We start from the raw sequence: 20430 nt of genomic DNA, 5'->3' as shown, positions 1-20430 counted from the left end.
TAGATAGTGGAATTTACATTCCCTTGTCAAAACACCAAGGTATTGGCAAAATGCAGCAGCAGAACTTTAGCTGAGCAGCTTCAGGGAAGGAATGGAAAGTGAGTGACACAGATGATTAATGAGCCTATTAAAGCTGAAAGTCTGACACTGTAAAGATAAGCTGGCAGTGAAAATGACTCCTACCGTATATGTATCAAGGGCATCAGAAAGAATACCCTCCATATAATAGCTACCCACCATCATTAGTGGCAGGACATACATATCTAGCGTGTGTTGCCTTATTGCTATTTAATCTTCTCAAGTATTTTGAGGTGAAGGGCCCTGAGCAGTAGCATGAAGTCTCAGCCAAGTTGGTGGAGGCTTTGCTGAGGTCAGATTTAAAAGGACACCCACACATCAAGCAGGAAGGACCAGATCAAACAAAACATGGCAGGTGACAAAGAAAAACAAACAAATGTGAATTTTAACTATGCAGTTGCAGAGCAGGAAGCATAAGAAAGTGGAAGGAAGGGTCTGCTACAGGGCAGAAAAAGGTTAAGTCCATGCTGACCTCAGGGCTTGTACTGCAGTTGTGTTAGGAATTGTATGTTTGTGTGTGACAGTGGTGGACTAAGACTTGGACATCTCTGCCTCTGACTTCTTGTAAAACCCATTACTTCACATAAATACTCAATGCGTCTTTCTGTACAGGAATTTTCTAACAGAATTATGCCCTTGTGCTATACACATGTATGCATATTGAGTCCAATGTTCCTGGAAAGCGTCAGATGTACTACGGTTGCACTGCACAGATGGCCTGTGCATGCGCACTCAGTCTGATGCATTCAGAATCCATCAGAGTTAGCGGAAGCATGCAGGCCATCTGTGCAGCATGTATACAAAAATACAATGCTTGCTCTCTGAAGTTTCAGAGTTGCTACATAAGTGCTGTAGAGTCATGCTGTACAGAGTCACTGGAAACATGTCTGGGATTTCTGGACTGTTAGCAGCTATGGCAGGTGCTTTGTTATCTTAGGAAATTGTGCAAAATCTTCAAACTTAACCCAAACAAAATTCCTGAATGCAAATGCAAAAAAAAAACAACATATATTCTAGATATTTATTTTTTTAAGCTACAGTTTAAAAAACAAACAACAACAACAACAACAAAAAACACTGTAGCAGCTATCTTGTGCCAGGTTTCCTTAACATGTTGATTTCATTTATCCATCTCTAAACCACACATATTACTGTCATGCCTTCTCCTTCCTCTGCTGTGCCTATTAAGACAATACAACTCTTATTTCCAATTACTCAGGAAAGTGGATCTGGAATTCTCATCCAGGAGATGTGTAGAAGCAGTTCAATACAAGCATTAAGTACTATATTTTCATTTTGTACAAGTAGATGGAACAAAAGGATTCTTAGCCTGTGAATTTGGCACTGGGTATTGTCATAGGAAAGCACACTCTTCTGCGGTATTGTAGAATATGTGTTTGCCAGAGCTGCTGTCTGAATGCTTGATTTGTTCCTGCTATAATGTTAACTTTTATTGTCACAGTTTACAAATATATCCATCCTCTTCCAACCTGTCACTTTTGTTATTTCCTTTAACCCTCAGAAGAGAAAAACATCCAATTGTTTGAGTAGGTCCCCACGGTAATCTTCAGTTGGCAGTGCTGTTACATGCTGCTTCTCCTGAGGACTAAAATACATAAAGAACTACGTCCTCAAAAATTATCTGATAAGTCTGGCAGATGTAGTCCAAATGGAGAGGAGTTATTATATCATAAAAAGATCCATTAGACTCATCCGAACTAGTATAAAATTTCAAGCAGAATAACCTTAAGATAGATTCTTTTTCCTGCAGTAATGCAACAGCATTATTAATGTGATGGTGATAGATCACCAATAACTTGCACGGTTCTTTGGAATACCTAATACAATGAAAAGATAGTATAATTAGGTGTGAGTAATAGTAGAGAAGCGTTGCAGTTTCATAACTTCTCCTTTTTTTTTTTTTTTTAAAAAAAAAAAAAAAAAAAGTCTTGCTTGTCAGAGATCACCATAAAAGAATGCCCAACAAAACAAACAGCTCCAAAGTGCTATATTTTGTTTCATACTTCTTCCCCTGCAATTTCATCCTGCTAAAACACAAAATCCCCCAACTATTTTTTTTTTTTTTTTAATTTGTGATTTGACCATCCAATCACAGAAGTTAACTCTTGAGAAATTACAGGAATTAAAGACACTGGCTGGGTGGCACTCGTATTTGATGTAGGCCCTCTGCAAAGGGCAGACTGCATTAAAGGAAAATCTCTGGGTCTTGTTATGTTTATTAAGACACAAAAGAGTAATGTAGAGTACATTATATTATATTTATATTAAATATCTTTGCTTATCTTCCACCACTAGATACGCATTAAAGGAAGCAGTGCATCTTCACCATGTCCTACTCCTGGTTTTTCTGCATGGAGTGACACTTGCCTTGCTCTATTCAGCAAAAACAAAAGCACAGCACCAGTGAACTAGACATCCTTGCTTAGAAAGAATAAGATTAATAGGTACATTATTACAGATTTTCTTGTTTTGTTTATTTCACGACTTCAAATCAGGACATTGAAAATCTATGTTGTTGTGATAACGGTTTTCTGAATGCAATAAAAAGTTTTTTAATTATTTTAATTTAATATGGGAGTACAAAATATTCAGCTTCATACTGCTTCCATATAAAGACACTGAATTTATATTAATTTGATCTAATCTAGGATTATTGACTACATAAAGACATAAAACCCAAGCCATCCAGTACACAAATGTGCTAAAACACATGATTAATAAAAAATATTTTGACTTTTATATTCCTTTGGTTTCTGTGCAAATGCACAGTATTTATATATATAAAAGAAATCTTGTTTCAGAAAGTAGTAGCTATTTCACAGCAGTACTACAATATAACAATTCAGATTTAATGAAACATTTAAAATATGCTATTACCGATATTGTTTCATTATACACTTTCTTGTACACTGTTTTCATGCTTAAGTGACCTCTAAATTGGACTATCGCAAATCACTACTAATGGGTTTGCAATGAAATACTCAATAAGAGTTTCTATTGGGACAAAATGTGGTTGAGAAAGTACTCTTTGTATTATACTTTACAAAGCCCTTTGTATATGCATAGTTTCTTAAATTAGGGACCCAGCTCCATTTCTGAGTAGCAAACTAAGGATGGTGACAACAGAGGGGTAGGGGAATTGGTATACTCATTTTATGAAGAGATTCAATTTGGCTTTCTGCTGATGGATAAAAGATTAAACAGGTTAGAGGTTTCCTTGGCAAATATTGTAGTCATTCTTAAAAGTTTAATGATGACTGTAATATGCATTACTAGCACATTATATCCATAGTAGTGAATGTATCCCATGGTTTGCTATAAACATCATAATACTGGGGAGAAAAATTCCATTGTTTTCCACAAAGATAAATATCACTTTCAAGTTACTGCAATTTAAACATTCAGTCACTGACAACTTGGAGGTGGAATATAATGTTTTATTGTAATTTATTAGCCTCCCTTTTAGAAATTGTAGTGAAACTCTGACTCAAATGCACTCTGGCAATGCACTGAAATGTCTTGGCATGAACTCTGAGTTTCTGATAAATTGTATAAAACAAATAGTATATACAGCCATTAAAATTGTACAGCAGGATATCTCATCAACTTTTCATTCCCAAAGAACAACTGGCCCTTTTGTGTTTTCATAAAGAAAAAGTGCCCTTAGGAAGAAGTTCTAGTTGCTTCCAAGCAGATCGCTTACTGCTGAGCTGGAAGGTTGCGGTTAGCCTTGCCTTTCTTAACATCTGACCAAAACTGTTATTCAAGTACAATGAAAGAAAGAAAAGGTGCATTTAACAATCATGCAGAGGCTGGAGCCTCCTCTCTTTCCTGTTGTCTACTTCTCCTTCCTCCCACAAAAGCAGCAGCAAAACCAGTGTACTCTGCATCAGCTGAATCAGTGCTACTGACAGACGTATTTAGGTCAGCAGGAACTTTGGTGCAGTAATGCAAGGAAAAGTCACACTGCTTTTGATGATCACAACAGCAAATTTTAATTATCAGCATAGTCTATTGCCCTGGTAAACCTGAATTCACCAGCCCATGGGAATGCATGCTGCCCAGAATAAGCAAGCAGTAATTCCTTGAACTGAGTGGAAATATACCATGAATTATTGTTGCTGTCACTGTAAGTTTATAAAGCATTTTACAAAGACATAGTACGACATATTCCCTTACTCAAAGATCTTATAATCTGATATGAGATAAAAACAAGACAAGACAAGAAGCAACAGTTCAGGAGAGATCACTGATTATAAATAAAGGGTAGAAATAATTGTCTGAAGAAATGTTTCAGTAAGGAATTCAAAGGAAGAGAGAGGGTGCCTGAATACAAGATCAGAGGGATAGTTCCAAGCACACACATCTGAAAAGCAAGAGAATGTGATTACAGGATTGGAAAGCACAGAGGGACAAGAGGCAGGAAGGAACATGACAGTGCAGAACTACTAGAGGCAAAATTACACACAGCCCTACAGCCACTGGAAATGAAAGTGTAGCACTGCTGGATGTTAGTGAAACGTCCCCAACAGCAATTCCTAAGACCAGGAATGAGGACGGTTTGAATTAGAAGAGTTTCCATGATGAATTAAGTGAAGGTTGATTCAAACATAGAGTATAAGAGAAATATTTTTCAATTTTATGTGGAAGTAGTTTTATGAAATAGATGTGACTTCATGTGCAGCTCTGGTTGGCCCGCACATGTAATGTATTTAGAAATAAAAACTCTGAGGTAAACATTCTGATAGTTCCACTTGGTGACCTGAAAAAAGCTCCACTAAGTAAGTCACCTTTCTATGTTCTGGGTCTATTAGAACAAATGAGGAAAAACTCCTCCCATGATCAGAAGCTGAAAATCCACCACCAACCTGCTGTTAACAATCAGAATGTAGTGAGGGACCTTTATTATCCTCCCCCAGGGGAGGTGAATAAATTTGAAAGGAAACAGAAGCCACTATCTGCCGGTGCCAGGTTAACTACAGAAATCTGACTAAATAATTAACTGGTCTCCTACTACAGAAGCTACATAGGATAATGTAGTTAGTATGCTATTGGCAATATTTTGTAAATGAAGCTGCTGTTCACCCTGATAGACCAATATGTAAAGAATAGTCAGGACTAGTTTCTCACATGCCCAGAACGTCACAAGGTTTTTTTCGTGTAGGCATATTCTGTCAGGTATTTCTGATGGTTTTGTGATTTTTTTTTTTTTAATTAATTTTGTATTTGTTCTGTATGAATATTACCATGGAAGTATAGAGTAACATTTGTGATAGGGTTGTATACAGGAAAATCTTACTAGAAGGTTATATGTTAGCAGAGGTGGTTACTGAACATATCTTTGGTTTATGTAACACTGAACAAATTCAGACTACAGTAGAAACAGACCTCCTGCTCTTTCTGAAATGGCTGAAGAGAAATCCTCTTTTCGGCTGACTTGTAGCCATCCTTTAGCGATTATTTCAATCTACCTCACTCTCTACCAAAAATTAAAATGTAAACATGAACTCTTCCTGTGACTAGTAAATTTATTCTGTCAAGAGCTACTATTTACCTGAGGCAAGATTCACATTTCTATTTTTTCATGTTAAGTGTAAACATTAAATATTATTCTTACATACTGTCTGGCCATACATAATTTACAGCATTTGAAATCCCGTTCTCCACCTGAAGGAGAACACAAAGTCCTCTCTCCCCGTGGATGTTTCACTGTGTTGAAGATTTGCATTCTTTAAAATACTTACTGAGTGTTGCAGGAAGATGTAAAATTTCTGAAATTTCATCAGTTCAGAAAGCAAAGTTTATATCAAAGTGTCAAAACACCATGTTCTTTTATTTCTGATCAGCACAGTTCCCCTACTTTTGATCATGGCAAAAACTGAACATGGCAGACATAGAAGTAATTCTGGGAACTATTAACAGCTAAGCTTTTTTGGATTAACAGATTTCAAAAAAAATACTTCCATATCTTTTGATCAGAAATGAAGAGCTGTTGAAAGATAACAACTGTTACACTCGCTCCTATTTGGCAAAGGAGTTGTCTTGTTTTGTGGCAAAGCAGCATGTTATAAAACAACTAGTCAAAACTGTTACATTGATTCAGGAGCTGACAGCATTTCTGTTCATTTCTCATCAATGACCTTGTCTGAAGGAAAAACATGGTATATTCCTGATAATGTTTACCCAAGAGGTAAGAAACATTTGCAGGAATCAGATGTAAATTATATAAAATCTCAGCCTACACAGGCATTAAATTCCATACTCTCTGCCGTTAACAAAGAGCTGATCCTGAAAGGAGCACATCTTTATTAGTGCTTACAATGCATGAAGAATAATTTTGATAATTTCTTAGTGCATTGACTTTATGACTGTACAAATCTGAAATGAGAGTGGGTGTGTATGTGTATGAATGAGCAGTATGGCACAGGAAGGCTTTTAGTGAAAGCACTGTTGGCACAAAGGGTTTACAAAGGCAGCTGGAAATCATCAGCTAAAAATTACTCCTGTGAGTCACAGGGGAGTAAGAACAGGCTGACAAACCTGCAGTTGTGGCACAGCAGCCCTGAAGTGACTTTCAGTTACATGAAAAGTTTTAGCTAGACCAAAATTAATACTCAGTTCTCTCCAGTATCAAACTGATTGTTTAATTGCTAGGACATCCTTTCTCCCCTCCCTGCTGCCTTCATGAAAAAACAAACAAGACCCATGTTAAGTGTGAAAAATCAGGCTTGTACAGACAGAACAATCAGACATTTTATGCAGAGTAACCATCTCTGTCTTTATATGTAATTTAATGCAAGCATAAACTTTGGGAGGCTTCTTAGGAAATTTCAAAACTTAATATGCACGAGAAATTCAAGTGTAGAGGAAGAGACTTACTGGGTCCAGCCTCCTCTCTCCTACACCTAGACTGAAACAGCTATAAGAAACTCTCAAAACTTAAGAGGAATTGATAAAGAATGACTGCTGAGACAAAGGAATGGAAAAGTCTCTTCAAATATTTTTCCTTCAGGGCAAGTGTGAGTAAATAACCCAATTTTTATCCTGACTCTTTAGAGTGAGTACAGAAAACACAAATACTGTTATATATTAGATATAAAGAGGATTCAAAGATGTGTAGCTCTCTCCTACTTCACTGTTAAGATTGCCCACACTAATTGTAAGCTAGGCTCTCATACCAAAACTCAAAACCAAATGGAATTTTCCTCCTTTGTTGTAAACAGAAAATTCAGTGACAGGCTGGTTAAGGGGTATGAACTGCTCAGATGTGCTCTATGCGATAGGGCTCAGTTTGTGTTCTGAGTAAGGTATGGCTGTGACCTGGGGTGAATTTCTGGCTGGAGCTACAAAGAGTGCTTAAGCTTTTTGTGTCTGTTTGCACCCAGAACTCAGACTGATACTCAGAAGAATATGAATCCTTTCCAGTTAAAATAACAGCATCTCTAAATGAAAATATCTACTTTTTCCTAATTTCTAGCAAGAAATAAACAGAAGTTTTGTTCCCCTTAGAGCATTTCTGCAATATCAAATACTGTTTTATAAAATCAGGTAAGGGATTCTTCATACTCATATAAAAAAATAAAGAAATACTGATGCTGGCAAAACATGAAAAATCATTATATCAATTTCTTACAGCCTGGTTTTGTTATTTACTGTTATTCAGAAAACTTACAGTAACTTTTCAAGGTATATCCACAATTATAGAAGATGGACAAGGGAGGATAGTGTAATAGAGAGGAACCTTCTGATTTACTAAGTGCTGTAAAATCTTTTATCATATCTTTATATAACCAAATGTAAGTCTTTGCTTTAAAATTTAACCTTCTCCAAATGTTTTCCAACTCTATTCATTTATTCATTTTAGTTATTTCCTGGTCCAGGTATGTAATGAAACCGTGTTGACATATTTTAACATGTCTCACCTGTTCTTAAAACTACTGCAGTCCATACATCTTTCTACAGTCTGGTTATACAGCCCCAGTGTTCCTAAACAATGAATTCATCCTTACAATCTCCCGGTTACTTCAGAAAGTAGAATAGCTTAAAACAGCTAACCAACATGTCCAAAATCATATCAAATCAAGCTTACATTGCTTAGGTTGAAATTGTTACTAGAATCAATCAAAGCAATGCCATAAAATAAATAAATAAATAAATAAATAGTTATTTACAAAACTCTTGTTCTACCAGATAATGTTATTTCATATTTATTATTTTGCAGTAATTATAAAAGATGAAAAGTAAATCATCATTATTTTTCCCCCAATATAATCTCTGCTTCAAGGCACCTCGATGGTCAGTGAGGCAAACAATTCTTTTGCATCTTCTTCCATACCTACCTTCCCAAGCACAGATAGAAAAACATGGAAAAAGAGGTGAACAGTGATTAAAGTAGAGTTCGTAACAAATGTGCACTGTAGACCTTCTGACTTAGTCACCTATGTCTCTGTAATAACACTCCTAACACTCCTGTTTCCTAAGCAGGTAGATATCATTGCCTAAAGGTTTATTGCTTCTTATATTTCATATTAATTACATTCTTAACTGAATGTAAATTAAGCAAGTACTATGGTGGTGCTAGTCCCTCTGCTCTAACCATTTTTTCAGTTTTACTAGTTTAACTATGAATGGAGAAAATAAGATTGATTGATGCAGTCTCCATGAAACATAATGTACAAACTTTGTTTAAAAAAATTGAGAACTTTTGGAATGAATCAAATGGGTCAAAGAAAGCCTAAGAATGCCTTGTTTAAAATAGGTAGCCTTCTATAATGATTTTTTTTTTTTAATTCCCAAATAAATTTTCCAGTTTACTATCATTGTTGTGCTCTTCTCCTCTCCCTTCCCCCCAAATTATCTATATTTATTTTTGCATGGATTATTTCCCAAGGAATTTTTTGTCATTTCTTCCATATAGAGTGAACTTCAAGGTCTTCTGCTGAAAAATCAAAACCACAGTCAAAATGTTCCTGTATAATGCATCCATAATAAATAAGCATTGATATTGTAAGCTTAAGAGAGAATTCATTAAGAATCAAATAACAAAAGAGAAACTCGGAAAATAAAATATGAAAAATTAATGGGCTTATTGTACAGGAAAGGAGAGCAAAGAGAATAAAACAAGAGAGCTTACTGTAGGCAAGTATGTTTAATGTTTATTTAAGTAAAAGCAAAATGTAAAGAAAGTTAGATTAGTGGGTAGATGAAAAAGATATCCAGTGAAGCTAAGAAATGGGAAAACAATAATGCCTATTGAATTTTCACAAAATTTCATATTTGTCTCATTTTCCTTTGTCATTTGTTTTCTCGTTTAGAAAAAGAAAAAAAAAAAAAAAAAAAGAGGAATTAACAATTAGCAATGATCACAGTGATCAGAGATCCATCTTAGAGTCCCCTGTAAGAAAACAAAAAGTAGTTTGACTTTAAAGAATTCAAGTATATTTTACATGAAAAATTAAGAGACTCTGTAGGAGTAAAGATCAGAAAGAAATAACATTCTTTCTGTTACTCTTTTCGGGATTTTCACAAAGTCACAAATATGATTTTACTGCCAGAATATATCTTTTGCTAAGCATTGTGTCTAGATATTTCAGGTCTCCTAAATAAGTACCTCCTGAAACTCTAACTACTCATCTTTTGGGGCACAAAAATAAACACTGCAGCTTCGTTTTGATGTGTATAAATGTATAAATCAAAACAGTGCTGTTTTCCTGGAAGTTTTCTTGGACAAGCAAAGACAATATATTTGAAAATGGACTCCTAACGTTCACACCTATATTCTTCATTCAACTAGCTAGACACTACAGAGTTGATAGCATATGTCTTGGTTAAGAATTATATAAATACTAAGCTAATGTGTCACATAACAGGTTTAAAGAAAAACAAACCAACAACAACAACAACAAAAAACTGATATTACTGCCTAAGTTTCTGGATCTGTATGATGAAATTACTTGCAGATAATTTATTTGTACAATTAACTTGTCTGTGCATTCATTCAGACTAAGTAAAGCTCATAAAGGGTATGGGGAGTGGCAAGGGGGCTTGAGATACCTGTCTCTTTTCCAAACTATATCAAAATGGTGGGACTACAGGCTATGGTTCAGTAGAGTAAAATTCCTCATTAACCCTTTGCAGGCTAAGCAGTGGCTCTCAGTCCTAACACTTCTTTTGGATTTACTCTCAGGCCATAAAGAGAGGAGAAAAGTGGTCTGATCTTCAGGCTATAAAGAGTCAAAGGCAAGGTTCACAAATTAAATAGGCATTAATCAGACACTTAGGAATTAAAAGAGAATCTGCAAATACTATGCCTAAGCCTTACACTTTACAGCAGTCTTCACCAACAAAACGCTTATTCCTTAGGAGCAGACCTGGCAGTGGTCTCCTTCTGTAAGTGGGAAGGAAGTGGGTCTTTAACTTGAATCTGTTTATAGATCTCCACTAAGATTCGCAGCTCCTATTACATGGCCAGAGTATCTCTACTAGACATGTTGCTGGGAAGACTCAACCAAACCATCAGGTAGCACATGTATATATTAAAATAAATAAATAAATAAATAAAATCATATAATCAAAGAACAGCAATCTTTCCCTAGCATGGACAAGGAGCACAAGCTAGTTTAAATATAAGCCAAATAAATAACCCTGTTAAACACAATCAAAGTGCTAAAATTTTTTTGATAAGCAAGTCTGAAAAAAATGTTTTGACTTTTTTGTAAAAACATTTTTTTTTTTAATCTCCTGGATGAGGATATTTATTGCTCATTTGTTTATAGACTAAATTGTTCACATCACTGTAAGTAACTTCTGAAATGTTGTTCTCTCAACTGTGCTAAGCTTTAATATAGCATAGTAATGAGTGGGATGTGCAACTTCTGCTTATCTACTCTATTTTGGACAATGCCAGTGGCTCATGTTTATTAAGAAAGCTGGCAGTGAAACTGAATCTCTGGTTTCCCCCTGGTAGATAAACTGTGTCTGAGCTAACATTCATGAGGATATTGGAAGACTCATTTAAATACAATGCCTAAGGCTACACGTTTTTTTCCTGGATTCCAGAGCTGCACATAAAGCTTTACTTTTCTGATGTTCTTTTGGAACTGATGCATATATATTACAAAGTCTGGCCAGAATTTTGTAGGCAGTACCAAGAGTCTAATGTCTGAACTGAGCGTCGAGGTATTTTTACATGTTGTTATCCCCATTGCAAGGAAAACACATTTTTTGATGACTTAAAAAGATAAGTACCATCTTGTATTTGTATTTGTATTATAAAACTGTAGGGAAACGGAGCAATTATTTTGCCTCCTTTGTCTATCACCATGGATCTCACCCATACGCAAGTGCAGTTGTCTCCTTCACACCATATTAACCAATGAAGTTTCTTCACTTAAGCCAAGCATTTATTTTAAATGCCAATTCTATGTGATTGTCCAAGTAAGATCTTTTTCAGCCTAACAGCATAAGCTGAACCTTTCCTGAAGTTAAAAGAAGTATCACATTTGTCAACTCTTCAAGCAGTAGCCTTTATTTTATATTATTTTTATGCTCTGTTTCTGATATGCTGAGAACATCTGGATATATTTGGATACCTTTGAATAGAAAAATGTTGAAAAACAAATGAATATGCCAGGTATTTGCCTATTTATGGCATCAGTCGTTAAGACATCAACAGTTAATACTTCATGTGTTGCCATGCTTCTGTGTCATCTGAGCATCACATAAAGCAAAACAAACTAGCCCATGGAAAATGGCATTTTTCATCTACATTTGAAAGGGTCCCAGACTTCTGGAATACACACAAGGTGGAGGGAGGTACTGGTCAGCATACAATCCATGTCAGACTTTCTAAGAATAATTGTTGGTTCTGTCTTACTAGTGGCTATACAATTTTCTACATCTGCGGAGAGGTTGAGCTTTTTATACAGAAATTCTGTACATCTTGTATGTGCTGAAAATCTGGATCATAGTATTCTAGTAAAGAAATAGACAGTTACAATTATATTGCAAGTACTCTATATACTCACTTTTTTTTCTATTTTCTAGGAAAAAAAAAAAAAAAAAAGAGTCCCAAATCTGAAACATTCTCCCATTAATATAGGAAGTGACAATCTGGATGCCCTACAGGGTCTGAGGGCTTGCTGCTGCAGTAGCGGTCCTTCGCTCCTGGCTAATGACTGGAATCCAGAATTGTACCTTACATAGGACATTAATCTACTCTGGGCCTTAGTCCTCTCTGACAACTTCAGATCTTTCACAAGACCACCTTGCTGAAAGCAGGAACCAAGTCCATTTGAGTAGAATTTTTTTATTATTATTTTTTATTTATTTTTTTTAACAGCTGAAGGAAATGCTGAGTCTTTCTTTTCTGTACTATAGCCAAGTGGTAAGAATGCTTGCCCTGTAAAAGGCAAGCACAGATTCAATTCCTTCTGGTCTGAACTTCAAACCTTATCTTTTATCTTCCACATGAGTGCCCAAGACACAAGGCTTGCAAGACACAAGACTACTCAGGAGGTGGGGAGTGTTGTTCATTTAGAGCAGTACCTTTGTGCAGAAAAAAGCTGAAAATTCACTAGGTCAGAAAGGATGGATAACTCAGCAGTTCAGTGTTTAAGGCAATCATTATGTTTGGTGCCTGCTCCAAGGTCTGTTTCTCCTTTCTGTTTCTTAATCCAGTTTCTGTAAAACGTAAAATTCAGTTATGTTTTCTATGGAGGAGGATGGTAAGCACAGACCTATGTCCAAAGGAGTACTTTAACTCCTAGGTGAAAGAAGTCCCCAGCCCTCTACTCAGGGCTTACACCTATCCAAACAGGCTAATAAGTAAACTAATGTATAAAAAGAAGCTAGTGCCTGGAACAACAGCAGACAGGTTTTGAAGGAAAGCGGAACTAGCTGCTGGTTAGCAGCACTTTCCTGTTCTGGAGTGTAGGCAAGTTTAAAAAAAAAAAAAAATCTCCTGGGGAAGGAAGATAAATGGAGTAGCATCTATATTTGGGATCTCAGCTGAGCTGAGCTCCTGGCTTAATCAAGAGTGATATAATTTGGGGGACTTATTTAGAGGTGACTGTAAAGTTTCAAGGTCAAACAGTAAGATCCATCTGAAGTTGATCTGTCTGTAGTCAAAGCGACAGCCCAGCAGAGATTTCTGGGCAGCAGTTTTAGACTCAGCTAGATTCAGCTATTGTTTTGTGTCTTGTACCTAATGCTCTTCCTAGGAAGATCACACCTGATACATAAGCACCTTAAACATAAACCTGTGTTTGAGTGGTAGATACTTTAGGGAGATCTGAACTGAATTTCTAATACTGCCATCACAGGGAGCTTGACTAAATATTAGTGCAAGCAGTATAACTTTTTTGTTTTTGAAAAGCTATGAAAAAATCTTATGGACAATTTATGACCAATTGCCTGATTGCCTGCTGGGTTTAGGTGCTGCAGCTCTTCTGAATTCTGTGGAATTATGCCAGCTTGTATCCACAGCCAATGTCACTCAGAATTCAATTGCATCTTTTTAAAGTGCAAAATGTCATTAGTTGTACCAGAAGCTGACATGAAGTAGCATTTCCACCTAATTGTCCTATCCTTTTACTGACAGCTTGCTGTTGCCCTTCTGAAACCTTGTCAGTTGGAATTTTACTGAAAAAGTGCATTTGGTACCATTTTGAACCAGCATTTTCTGTGAAAAGTATTGTTTGGGGAGTGAAGGAAGAAGGGGAGATAGACCAGCTATTTTGCACTACAAATAACAAGATTGAAAGCCTTTGCCATAAAATCATCTTCCTCCATTGTAATTTTCTTCCCCCCAAATATTAATATGCTTCCTTCACAGAATACTCGAATTTTTTGAGTGTGGCAAACTTTCATGTTGCCCGTTGAGCTGCTATTTCTCTCACATAGAAAGCTGGCAGTATAAAATATTTCATTCTGTTTTTGTTCAATAAAAATGTTATTTAAGTAACCTTTATTCACAAACCCTGGCAAGTGTATTACTGTTAGTATATCCAGTACTGTACTTAGATCACTATTAAAAAAAAATAATAATAAAAGAAAATTAAGGACTAGTTCCAGATAACTTCAAATAATTAGAGAAATAATCTTCTGGCAGCACCAGCCAAGTTCATATTCATGATGCTAATATTTGGTCTTCAAAAAACTTGATGGAGGCTAAAAATTACTTCCTACACCTTTAGTAGGTATCACAAGATGCCTTAGTAGCCTGGAATTGGAAAAATAAATAAATAAATAAAAAGATCATAAATGAAAGCCCATAAAACTATTCAATATGAATAATAAGGGACAGGCTTTTCACAACTTTGGATATTTATTTTCTTTTAGACCTACTAAAATCCTACCCCCTCAAGGTCTTGTCTTCCCAAGCCCATGAGAACTAAAATCTTATTCGAGGCTGTTTTCAGAAGTATCAATTTCATGTTCAAATACAAACTATTTTTCTGACCCAAATTGCAAAGCTGTCTGGCTACTTTGTCTTTGCCATTGCAATTTCTGCCATACAGAGTCAGGGTTTTCCATAGGAGCAGTCTGAGGAATCAACTGATCGCATTTCCTGGGTCAGATAGAAACACTTCAAATCTGCTCTTCACCTGAGCCCTACATTTGACTGAAGTAGTCTTTCTTTCTTCTTTCGCAAGCTTCTGAGTTGCACTGAACAGATAGCTTAAACCGAAGTGGGGAAAAGGCAAGATTTACTCTTGTATGCTCTGGTTTCCAAAACACTTCTCAGCTATGATTTGCTTGCTTCCCATTCACATTGTGTGCAATGGAGATAACCAATTTACATTGCTCAGTTCTGGCAACTGATTATGAAGACATCAGATAGGTAGCTTTTATCATAAGGTAGTAACTTTCACATTACAAACATGAGGAGTCTGGCTTATGGTCGAGACATAGGTTTAGTATTCAATGTAAAGCAGCCACAACTGGTCTTCAATACATTTTCCTTAAAAAGGGATAGCTATCTTCCCATACTGATATATAGCAGTGCTACTTGAAAATGTTTCATCTAACATTTGCAGGAGACCAGCTTTGAAAATAAATAACTGCTATATTCAAAAACAGCAAAACTTTAAACAGTTCCAAAAGACAGACTCCATCATAGCTGATGATTTTAAGTATGTGCAAATCCAGGCTCATTTGAAGTAAAAGAAAATTTGTCAGTTTAGCATTGTAAAGGCCAAATGTGTAAAGTCTGAACTTCTGACAGGTGACTATTGAAAGCTTTAATATTGTATACAATCAAAAGAGATTATATCAGCCTATAAAGGAAATTAGTATTGTTAAATGCCCATAGTACAAGTCAAGAACATACGTCATAGAGCCACCACTTGAAAAAAAACGAAGAATTGTTTCTCAAAGCTCTGAAAAAGAAGAAGAAAAAAAAAAAAAAAAGGCAAACTTTAGTAGAAGTACAAAAACTCAGAAGATGGCCAAAAGAAAATTAAAAGGTAATTATCACTATGTTGGAAAAGGAACAAACTAATTAGAGCATCAATAACAAGGAAATGTGATGAACCAACAGAGAATGTAAAAGCAATGGATAAAGAAAGCAGGAGAACATTTTTATAGATCAAGTACATTTGTTATATAGTAGAATTCTGACAGAAGCTAGTCAACTGGAAAAATATGCTGAAAATGCTAAAAGTAATAAATGCAGAGAAGAAAAATCTGTAAATGTTACTACTTAATATAAAGCAGCATGTATCAATATTTCTGTTAAATTATGGGAGAAAAAAGGAGAACAATTAAAAGATTTGATAGGAAGAGGAATTCCTACATTTAGTTCTGAGTGCATGGGACCCTGAAAATGACACAGAAAATAGAGGCTCAGTCATTAGTGATATTGAAAGATTGTAAAACAGCAGACTGAGACTTTACTGCATTGCAGTACGGGATACACAGTTCTGAAAAGAATCAAGGGATAGCTGGGGAAAAGTGACTGGACACAGTGTCACCACACTTAAGAGAACATGAACTTAAAGTGAAGAAAGGCTGTACCCTAAAGGAGTTAACAAAGAATTATTTAAAAGTAAAAGAGAGAGTCAGAAAAAAGAAAGTAGCAGCCTTCAATAAATAAAACAGCATTAGCTAATTTATACTGGCCTTCTCGCATTTTGATGTCCTCTGTCCTTATGACTGATGCAAAAGCACACTTTTAGATGAATGTGTTATTCACATATAACTGCCTTACGATTTTCACAGTAGAATTCTTTACCTACTAATGTGCTTTACCTTGTAACTTATTAACAGCACACCAGACTGCTGAAAGAGAGGATTTCTATCTTTATTCCTTTACATCAGTCTTGCAAATATTCCTCTTCTCCGCCCTTGAGTTTAAGCCCCTGTTGCAAACATGGGTGCCTAAAATTCAGTGTGAATTTTATTGGTCTCTTCTCAGATGGGTGTTGACTGGAGAGAGGAACAGACAGCTGAGGTGAAACCCTTGCGGTACTGCATACTCTTGTGTACAAACTGGGAGTGTGGCATCATGTTATTAATATGGCGGACAGCTTTCCTTCTTATTAGAATACTATCCCGTTATTTTTAAAGCCGTGAAGAGTTTACATCAGTATTTTTCTCTGCATATCTTTATTCTTAATTATATTTATGGTTTTAAAGCCTTGATGGCTTTATAATTGCGTATTCTCCTCTGTCAGATAAAGACTGAATCTCAGCTCCTGTAGGAGTCTGTTGTTATTGTTTTTTTTACAGCTTAGCTCCAGTTAGGAGAATGATTTAATATAAAACATTAAAGTATTCCCTTTTTGTCTCTAAGAAATAGGCATTTTCATCCTGTGTAAGAGGCATCATATGTCTGTATAGTGAAGTAGTGTCTTGCTCCTGCATTAAGAGATGAAGTGATGACAAGTTAGAATTCAGGACCAAAGGTGGCATTAGTCAAAGGCATATGTATAGAAAATGCTGTTTCTTTCCACAGTATTCTTTTGCAACAGAGAGCAAATACTGCAGACAACAAAGAAGTTCATAGAAAACATGTAGAATAAGCACAGAGCATAATTCTGAACTCCAGTTTTTAAAAGCCTGAGTTGAAAGGGCATAGTTTGAGGCAATTTGCCCCAACCAGTAGTTCACAGGCCACATACCACCTGCCAGCCACTTGATACTTCTTGTCAATGCAGAAAATTTGTGCCAAACAATGGTGGTAGTGATAGCAAAGGATGATACTGTCCATAAAGCACTGCTTCCTTATACGGTCACGAATAGGGAAAACTTGGAAAGTATTGTGTCTGTGACCCTATTCTCCCCCACTGGATGATGTCTCTTAAGGGAATTAGACTGCCTGCTACTTAGAAGATGGTTGCTATCAATGGAAGAAAAGAACAAGTTTCTGAAGGTGTCCTGGTGCTAAAAGTTTGTAACTCTTACTAATGCCTCTCAAATGTCTGAAGGCCTGAGTGCCAGAGCCTACAATATAATATATAGATTCAAGGCTATGCACATATGTGAACCTTCCTGCCAAAAAAAATAAAAAAATAAATCCCAAGTCCTCCTAGAGAAAAAAAAAAAAAAAAAATTGTAGACAGTTCAATTTTAGGAAGTGCCATACTGCATTCTTTAGTAAAGACTATAATAACTGGAAAAGAGTTGGATTCTAAAATACAGAAGCACTGACCCTGATTGTGTCCTAATATGCAGGGTTGGCATCCACTATATCTAGTGAATGACTTAAGTCTGATTATTTGATGTTTAGATCAAAGAAAATGTACTTACATAAAGTCAGATATTAGAAATCTTACTAAATCATTTAGTCCATATCCTTCCCACTGGTAAATGTCTACATGATGTTATTACATGACTTTTTTACAATGCTTGTACTTTTATTATGATTTTGAACAAGAAAAAATAATCTGTAATGTGTACCTACATCTTTAAGATATTATTTCTTTATTTCTTTAAGTATCTTTGTCTGATATGGTTGTATTTTCTTCCAGAACTATCCTAAAGAGCCAGGCTCAACAGTGATGCGATTCAAACTTTTGTAAAAGTCACCTTTAAGATGAGACATACATATTTATTTATTTAAGTCTTTTCTCATTGATCAGCCTTTCCAAGGCCTCAGTCCTGAATGCCCTTTCAGTTTGTCAATATCTTTTTTTTTTTTTTTTTTTTTTTTAAACTGAGACACTATAATAGGGCTTTTCAAACACTGAATAATTCCAGTGAATCTGTAAAAGAAGTATTGCCTTCTTGCTCTGCATTCTTACAGTAAGATACATGAACCTGAAAGCAGTAAAAAGAAATCTCCAGAAAAATCTGTCAGATACTGTATCTAAAAGTTTACTATATTTTTTTAAATCTAATTTGCATCTTTAGTGGATCTTATTTATTTCATCTAACTACAATGTTAATATCTTCCTTACACCTTTAATCTTAATATTTTCCAAATATCTGTAGGATTAAAAATGATCTCTAAGTATAATAATGATTTTATTTTGTCACAGAATTTTGTTGAAGAATGGCAGGTTTTTCCCCCCTTCTCCAAACAGCCATTCTTTTGTCGACACAGTGTGTGCTTTCCTCTCTCTCTGCTTTAATTCTGATTCCATCAAAAATCAGAATCCTGTGACTGATGTTCAAAATAAGCTGAGGTGATATTGAGGTTTTGAACTTTATCTGAGCATGTCACTCACTTGAAGGCATTCCAGACCTCAAATGGCTCAGTGCCATTCTTCAGAAATGAGACAGGAACAAGTATTGATTTTTTTTTCTTTTAAACTGAGCACCTAATGAGCAAATGAAGATATGGTTGGTCCTGGATTTATTAGGTGATCTGAAAGAGGCTTCACAGAGTTTAAACATATGGAAAACAGTTTATTGCAATCCTACTTTTTTTTTTTTTTTTTTTTTTTTTTTTTTCCTGAGGGAGGTTGTTTTTATAATGTTACTGTTTTTGAGTGTAGGTTACATCAATTATTCCATATTGCATTTCCATAGCAAACTGAAAGCTCTTGCTTGGTAAAAATATATTCTTTGGACCTGACAAGAGACTGTTACAGTACTACAGAATATTCTTGTTGGTACTTGACAAAGTAAACAAAATTAAAAGCCACTGGGAAAAGAGAATACATTGCTCCCTGAAGGTACAAGTGTTTCTTCAAGCTGAAAATTACAGATTTATAAGAAAAGCCAAGTACTTTCTCAAAAAAAGAGTGAAGAGTCTCAAATCTGATGAAGTTAAGTGAGATAAATATATTCAACAGACAACTGAATCCAGTGAACAGGTATGAGGGTAGATATACCCTATCTTAACATAGAGTTATTAGTATACAGATGAATGGAAAAGTCCTCTGATCAACTGGAAATGGGAGTCATCTGAAAACTTTAACAAATAAAATGGGAATTCCTACAGCCATGTGTATATAGTTACTTAGAGAGAAGAAAGAAAAGCAGACTCTCTACAGGTAGGGAGGCTTAAGGGGTTTCAGCAGATTACAATGCTGCCACGGATGAAAGGTCCTAGCCTGGTCCAGGTCCCACCTGACATGGAAAGGAGAAGAGGTTATGGGAAACATATAAGGGACAGAGAACCAGAGACAGAAGTTTAGCCCATCAAGCTTGCTCTTCCCGCTAGGACCAACACACACAGATGACAGCAAACTGCTTATACTCGTAGGGATCACCTTTCCTCTCTCCTCTCACCAGTTATCAGCTGCTGATGCCCTGGGAAGGCAGCAGCAAGTGCAGCTTTCAGAGGTTACAGTAGAGGTAAAACAGTCAGAAAGACAGTGGCTACTTTGCTTTCTGGGAAGCCTGTCATCATAGTCAACTGCCTATGCTGTCAGTCCTGACCAGAACTGGTCCTGACCAGTTTCAGTTCAGGAAAACCTGCATTTGTTATCTTAAGTACATAGATTTTCAAAGGAAATATCTGCAGATATATTTTTTTCTGAGTTCAGTGAGAACTGAACCTATCTGTACTTTCAGATGCCTAATTACTGTTCCAAACCTATCCTGGAATGTTAGGTAGGAAATAAATAACTCCCTCACACTTTAGAAACATAGTCCTGGAGCATCCTTCTTTGAACTGATCATTGTGTTTCCCTTCCTTTTCCAATCTACAAAGATTATCAATTTATTTTAAGCATGTAGAAAAATGCTCACCAGCTGCATGTTTCCAGAGTTAATGCAACAGGACTCGGATTGCCTCTTTCCAACTTGTACTAATGATAATTGATATTATCGATTCACCTCATTAAATATGATCATGCTTTAAAAGAAAGACATGCTTTACATATGATGTTTTAATGCATTATTGCTGGAATGTGGGCAATGTAGCTCCTGCTTTCAGAG

The sequence above is a fragment of the Oxyura jamaicensis genome, chromosome 11 (assembly GCF_011077185.1).
Source record: "Oxyura jamaicensis isolate SHBP4307 breed ruddy duck chromosome 11, BPBGC_Ojam_1.0, whole genome shotgun sequence".
NCBI lineage: Eukaryota > Metazoa > Chordata > Aves > Anseriformes > Anatidae > Oxyura > Oxyura jamaicensis.
The sequence above is the reverse complement of the archived record's forward strand: the minus strand, read 5'-3'. Positions refer to the sequence as shown.